We start from the raw sequence: 8151 nt of genomic DNA on the forward strand, positions 1-8151 counted from the left end.
CCTCTCACATTCCCCAAAATTAATAAACATTTTTGTATTATAATGAAGACCATGATGTTCTGAACTTCTCCAATTTTTAAAAATGTAAGAATACAGTTAAAAGCAATCAAAAATTTCCCAATCAATAGTGAAGAAAAGGAAAATTTTGTGGTTCTGTGAACTAACACAGAAATTGAGATAAGGAAAAGTTAACAAATAAAAAAGTTGATTGTGTACCATAATGAGGCAGCAAAATGCTGAAACCCAAGTTATCACATACATGTGTATCTTAATTTAAAACAAACTCTTCTCTTATTCATTAGTCAGCAGTGTTTTTGTCTTGACAGTAGAAAACATTGTGGTACTGCTGTCTGATTTATAACTTCCATTTGCAATTTGGGTGTTGCTGACTACAATGGAATAGTTTTCAAAGTGACTCCAATGCTGTGTGATAAATGGATGGATTTCAGGAAGAGGCCTGGATCTGTTGACAGTGCTAGCCATGGAGAAATCTCTCTCTGCTTGTTTTGCTACTTCTAATAAATTTTGCTACTTCTTTTCAGTCAAATTTTAATTCATTTTTCTTTATACTTCTATATTTTCCAGTGCCTTATTGCACACTTCTGTATAGTTCTTACATAAATATTTTTCTGTTGTCACTACAGTTTCAGCCAGAAACTACTGAAGATAAGACATATTCCATGGGGTTAAAAGCTATATATTATGTTTATCGGCTTATCTCCACCCCTTGTGTGACAACATTGATATTCAGCTTGAATTTCATATTCTTATTATTTTTCAAGACTAAGCAGTTAAATGTTTCATCAGTTAGCAAAGAATAAACTGTGGTCCTCCAGTTCCAACCCCATAGTCTATTTCTAGATTGAAAGCTAAGTATGTGTGCTGTAGGTTTCTTGGCTTTGATCACGCTCTAAGGTTTATTTTTTATAGGAGTCTCAGAAATTTTCTTAAAATGTTAGTTTAACTGGAGGAAAGAACACATCTATGGTGATAAATTAATCAAAATATTTTCATTTTTCTCGTCTCTTTTTGAGGAAAGAAAAATAAAACTGCTAAAGCAGGATAAAATTATGTTTTCCCAAAGACTGAAGTATTAACAATATGAGACAATAACTACAATTCAGTATAAATAGGAAAAATTATTACTTTTTTGTTTAAGTTTTGTGGTAGGGAGCGGGAAAGGCACTGATCAATAGGAATAAGGACCTCTGCACAGTACTGCCCATCAGCATTTGGCTGGTGTTACAGAAATTGTGAAATCCCTGCCCGTATCTCTGGTAGCATCTAAATATGCAGGTAAATGTTCAATGCTGCCATGAAATTTATTTTCTAGACACTGCTGAAAATCGAACTGTAGGATGTAGATTAAGTAAATTGGAGTACTTACCAACATGTCCAAGTCTGTGCTCAACACCCCCACTACAAGCATAAAGGTCGAAGCTCTTTAAAGTCCAGCCTGATATCTGGAAGTGCCTTTCCCTTTCTTTTTTGACCACAGGGGAAATTTTGGACAAGGCATCAAACTTTCAAACTTCAGTGAAGGGTTCAAAGTTGGCCAGGAGGATGCCTGAACTAATTTTAGTATATTCCTCTTTTTGATATTCTGTTCAATGTAATTTAATTGCTATATAACATTCTCCACGGTAAGAAACATTTTCTAATTGCTACTTTTTGTTGTTCTTTTCCTGTGAACTAATCCAGCTTTAAGTTACTTTCATGACAATACATGATACCATGTGGTTCTCAGCAAGTTTTGTGTCGAATATTTAGCACAACTGTGTTGACATTCTGCCAGGCTCTTGGTGAGAGCTGCTTGTAAGAAGTCTTGTAGTTGAATCTGATTCAGTTTAAGGCGGGTCACAAATCTCAGTCACAGTTCAGTAGATCACTCAGATTTTATTGTCTGAGTTAGCCTCTTTTATGGCTGGCTTCCAAAATAGTGTATTGGAGTAGGAGTTTAGAAGAGGCAAACTTGGAAACATGAAGGACTGAGAAGGCACCATGCTGCTAACACGCAGTCTGTACTTTGCTAGTCCTTTGCTCCAGCTCTTGGCATTGTCCCTTATGAATAACAACAAATTAAACCATTATAAAAATTGATGTAATTGTACAGAGGAGCAAAGGTTCTCTGTCTCTTCTGGAGTCTAGTGTATCTATTATTTCTTCTGTCCTCTTAATCAAGAGAAGCAGCTGACAAGAAATGTGTCACATGTTACTAGTCGGAAACCAGATAGCAAGACTCAGGACTTTTCTTTACTTCAGAGCATACAAGTGACAAGCCCTGGATAAATTCCTTTTTCTTTTCATTTAAAATAACCTCCCCATGGTGCCAGTCAATATTAAACATGGCCTTTCCTGAAATCTGTTATCATGTGAAAAATAACTTAGACCTACAGAGAGGTAAATACCAGATTTTGTAGTATACATATATCCATAGCAGTAGCATATACTCTGTTTCACAGAAAAAAAGATCAACTTTTAAGTAGAAGCTTCAGATTTAACACTCTCAAGAGTGTATTGGTGTGTACTGCCAGCATATCTGATAACCTGAAGAAGCCCACTGAAATCTACCAGAAAATACAGATATACAAATACAGTAATATTCCAAGTCAATACATTATGGAGAGTGTTGCCTGTTCTCTAGAAAACAATTTTTAGCTGAAAAAATTTGCCAGAAATATTGCTTTAAAAATAGTATAAAATTTCATTTGGGAGCAAAATATTAAGCATATTTATTAATGGAATTAGCTTTTTTTTTTGAATGATATCAGCTTAAATTGTCCACATTTTTCTGAATGTCTTTAAAAGACTGATTGCTCCCTTACTATAATGATAATTTTATCATACACTGTTATTTAGGATAAAATAATTTAACTACCTAGCAGCAATAGCTACTGGTTTTTTTGCTGCTAAATTCAGTGCTGTTTTTCATTACTCCTCAGGTATGCTGATTAGATTGGAAATTTATAGTATATGTTTCTCAAACAAATTTTTCAGAAAAGTATGTGTCTCCTAAATGTATTTACACATAGTCTAGTAAAAGACCATGAAGCATAACAGCAATGAAGAAGGTCATAACGCTTGTTCTACTATTCCTGGATTCCTTTTGACATGCTTTCACATTCCACTCTTTTTCTATGCGATAACCTTTATAATTATTATTCTTATTACTTCTATCATTTTAAGTATATTTTAAATTGTGTCCTTCAAGAAACTACAATATTTGTAGCACTGAATTTTTACAACCATTTTATGACTGTTTTTCCTTCTTTATTTTTACACTGGAGCTTGATTCTTTTTGTCTTGTCTCATCCTTCCTAGACAAGTCTGAGTGCTGTTTTGATATTTTTATTGATACGTTATATTTCTCTTTTTTTGCCATAGCTAAACAAGGTTTTTTTTCTTGTTCTCTGGAATGTAAACTTATTTTTTCTCAAAGTTTTACCCCTTTTCATGCCTGAATTATAAGCTGCCATATTTATTTTCCTGACCAGCTCTTAAAATTTGTTTTCCTACCCCTAATTTATAAATTATATAATCAATTATTTACACCTTATTTCCCTAGAGAATCTTAGGCAGAATATTTGATTGCCCTCAGATAAGTCATGCCAGGAGGCAAGATGTCTGGGGCAGCTGACACCAGTTAGCCCAGCTTGTTTGTAACCTGTCTGGAGCCCTGCCATGTCCCGGGCCAGCCAGAGCTGCCTGTGCGCTGTGGCAGTGGTGAATGGCCCTGGTGCACTGTGCACACCCCCTGTTCCCCCTCTGCTGAGTTTGCCTTCCTTTGCCTCTTGCACAGGCAGTCAGAGATGGTCTGGGCTAGGAGAGGGGAATACAATCCAGCTTCAGCTGTGTTACAGCCTTCACTCAACATCGGCCTAGCAGCAGTAATTTCACAAGGGTCTAATAATCACGTTGGCGTTCATACAACCTGACTGCAATCTGAGTGGTGTGCGCAGTATTACAGAACTTCTCCAGTTTTTCCAGGCAGGCCTACAAAGGCAAGAATATTTCTGCTTTCTGAAGGGCATGCAGCAGATTTATGCCCTTTGCATTGTTACTAACCAAACCCCATAGCTGTTCATTTTTAACTAAAGAACTAATTTTATAAGTAGATGGCACACTGTCTTCTAGACTCTAATTAAAACTTATTTTTGGTCCTTAGGTGTAATGACTACTCTTCTGAGATGAGTTCCTAATTAATGCACAGAGATCCTGAAAGTCCCACCTCTCGACAGTCATGATTGACATCCAAGGATACAAAAATTGCACTAATTGAGCTTTCCATTTATACACTTTTCTGCAGCCGGCTCGTCAGAAAAGGTAGGAGAAGAGATGAACATAATAACAGTTATTTTTTAGCCATCCATATTCTCCTGAGGGTGGGGAGGGGGGGGAATCTTGCAGAACTATGGAAAAAATTTAACTATAGGTGTCAGCTCTTCAGATTTTAGATGTAAGATTTGTTTTCCTATGAAAATTATAGTGCTTTTGTTAATATATATGCAGTTGAATAATGGTACACTACTCAATATTAAAAAACAAGGATACCTTATAAGTCAGTGGGGAATGCTTTGCATCACAAATAGCATTGCATAGCAATATATGCTTTCTGAACATAGGCTGTGTGGTATTAAACCAAGATATTTCAATGGGTGAGTAGCAGCTTATCTGGAAATGTTCTCTTAATTTTGACCCAGAGTTGGAATCAGAGATTTTATAGTATTTCTAAAGCGATTATTTCTTTCTAGATTCAATTTAGTACTTCAGTAATAAACTTCTCTTTGTGATTAATTTAACTGTATATTTTTCTGGGGTCAGTTAAGATGAATTAATTGAATAAAGTCCAGTATACTCATGTGAGCTGAAGCCCACAAAAAGGTACTGAGAAGAACATGTTAGATGAAAAGGAATAAAGAGTGCTGGAAGGTATCAGAGATACTTGGCAGAGCAATTGCATTGCAAATGGTATATAGGAAGTACAAGAAGCAGCCAAGGGGGAAAAAATGGAAAGGAGGCCAAACATGCCTAGTTAAAGATTTATCTATGTTTTTAAAAGTTATCCAGGTACAATAAGAAGATATTCACTCTCAAAAAACTTTTCAGGCAATATTTGTTTTTGGTTTTTTTTGACTGGATAACTTAGAATACTTTAGCTTATTTATTCCTTATTTACAGCTTTAATTTCTGGTGGCTTATAACAAATGTAAGTGAAAATGAAGCTCATAAAATAGACATCAGATTTTCATGAAAGAAATCTGTTCCATTTCAATGTTTATATTTGGTTTATACTTGGTATCTTTGCTTGTTTCTATAAATGGGAAGCATTCAAGAGGTGGGGAAAAAATAATTGGACATATTTCAGGATCTTTTAGGATTCTAAAAAGGAGCCAGCATTTTAATCGGTGGGTTAAGCTTGAGAGCTAGAGGAATTAGACTTTCTTGGGGAATGTCCATTCTGAAGAAGATTAAAGTATAAATGCTTACTGACATATGCTTAAAACTGGAATTGAAACAGATTTAGCTGTTTGTATCTAGATTAAGGGATCCATGGGAAAAAATGTAAGCATGTGTATTGTGGGGTCCAGGCTCTCTTTAACTTTTGAGATGTGTTACCCCTCAGCTGTAGCATAAAGGCTTTAGAGGAAGGGATTGCAAAGAAAACTAAAGCAAGGATTACATAAGGGAGGTCCTAGAGAAAAAGACATCCCATCAAAGCAGTACAATAATTTTGCAACATCCCCTTTGTGCCCAAAAAGGTTCTGAAAATGTGCATTTTCTGTGCAAGATTACAGAGGGAGGCAAACTGAGAGTATGGGTGCAGAATGACTTGAGAGTTCAGGCTTTTTAATTTCTTCTAATAAAAATATAAGGACAAAGTAAAATTTAAATTTTAGAGTTAAGAATACAGGTATGTAAAAGGAGGCTAGGAGAAAAAAAGTAGGAACTAAAAAATAAATAATTAGAAGTGTCTATTTTATATGCTCTTCATATCTAGAATAATTTCAGACTATTAGGATTAGTGCAAAACTATTACTAGATCTTCTATGAGAATGGACAGAACTATTTCACAAAAAGATGAAATTAACAAACTAACCCATTGCAAGTTTTTAAATGTACCTATAATTTATAATGTTACTGTGAATTTCCATATTGCATGCATGAGGAAAAATACCTAGGTTTTAAGTAAATTTTTCTTTTAATGGCTGGACATACAATTTACCTTCCTCAAATAGCCAAATTAAAGTGCGTACTATCTCCTCTCTAATTTGGCTGCTTTGATAAAGATGAATTGTTTAAACATTTTGGTAGAAACAAAAGATGTTTTAGCTTGCTAAGGAGAACAAAGATGCTTTTGTACAACATGATACAGCTACTAACATGTCAAGGTCTAACTTCATTATCACGCCTTCACAAGTTGTGTGTTTTTATAGTTAAGAAATGATAAAAACTCACTGTAAGTTTCACTAGACTGTATCTATGTAGAAATAGCTATTAACAGAAAATGTATGCATACATTCAGAGTCCTGGCAGTGGTTTTAAACTGTAGTTAAAATGTATTTTGTGTTAATTCAAAATAATAGTTCTAGATGTAACCGCAGCTTTAAAGATCATAGCAAATGTCAGATCAACTGAGGCCAATGTGTGCCTCTTGCTTTTGGTAATCAATTAGACATTAATGATAGGTATTTCATTTTGAATAGCTGCAACAATAATTTATTCTCAGGGCAACATGGTGGAGCCTAGTCTCCTTTGGCTTTTGGAACCAGTAAAATAACAGAACATCAGTCAAGTTAATAAAGCGTGGCCCTATTACACATTCTGCATCTGTACATAAACTGCCAGCATATGATCAAAGACTGCAGCTGTTTCAGTTATATCACAGTCACATCATAGACATTTTATAGTTATAGCAGAGAGCGTTCCAGGGACAACCCAGTCACCTTGTAGACATAGGGAGTTCAGTGGACCCTCATTAAATTGCACCTTGATATTATATGAAACTGGTAGGACATCTATTAGGTATGGTATATATAATTCCCATGCTAAAATTGTTTTGTATGCATGTTTTATGCATTGCCTCTATGTCTTCTCAAGAAATTCAGGGTTTTGTTCACATTAATAATCAGAGTTCCATGTTTACATATTTTAATTTTGAACTTGTGGTTGCCAAAACCAAAGGATTATTCATAGCCAAATGGCTGTGTTGCATTGCACATGTGAAGGCATTAATAAAATATGAATTAGTAATTAAAATATTTTGAATGCAAACTGGAATATTAAAGTATGTTTTCACAGCTGTTGACACATTTTTCCATTTCATCTCATGGAACAGTGTTTTGCTTAAGTCAGTGGGCTTTGTAATTGACTTTTTGCAAAAGAAGAATTTCACCTAGTCAATTTTTAGTTATAATCAGATGTATTTTAATAACAGCAGATTAGCTTTTCTATATTATACCAAGTTTCAGTCTGAGAAACATGATGAGGGAGGGACCTTAGTAAGAAAGTGATTCAAAGATTTATTTCTGAAAAATATGATTTACATATTACATAATGTTCCACACAGAGTAGCTAACTGCTGTATTGCAACAAAATTAAACTGGCAACTTCCTTGTCTGGAATTTGAAAGGCACTGTAACATCAGCCACATTGTTGCTTCAGCACCACATTAGAATTCACCAAAATAATTTAACTTTATAATTTAGGTAGCTAAACTCAACAATAAAATATAGGCAGCAACCTAATCTGAGAACTTGAATCTGAGTTTTACAAAGTATTGCTGGATTTAATTCCCAAAGCAAAATGAAAAAAGATAAAGAGGTGCCCAAGTTTACTCAAGTAATAGCTCCAATAAAAAATACAACCTTATGTTATTAGCATTTCTTCCTAGACCTAGTCACACTTTAGAGGTAAAGACACATCTGTTTAATTGTTCTGATAATTCTCAATGCATGTACAAAGGAAAAAAAAAAAGAATGGTTTGTAAAACTAAAATAAGTTATGTGGGATAATAATCTATTATGGTAACAGTCAAATTGCTTGTCATGTCATGAAGGGTTATGCTTTAATTAAGCAATAAGGCATGACAGGGTGTGAATTACAATGTAGTAATTCTTGTCTAGTGTATTGTTAGGCAAGAGGCCAAAGGCC

Source organism: Ammospiza caudacuta, chromosome 4 (genome assembly GCF_027887145.1).
Source record: "Ammospiza caudacuta isolate bAmmCau1 chromosome 4, bAmmCau1.pri, whole genome shotgun sequence".
Classification (NCBI taxonomy): Eukaryota; Metazoa; Chordata; class Aves; order Passeriformes; family Passerellidae; genus Ammospiza; species Ammospiza caudacuta.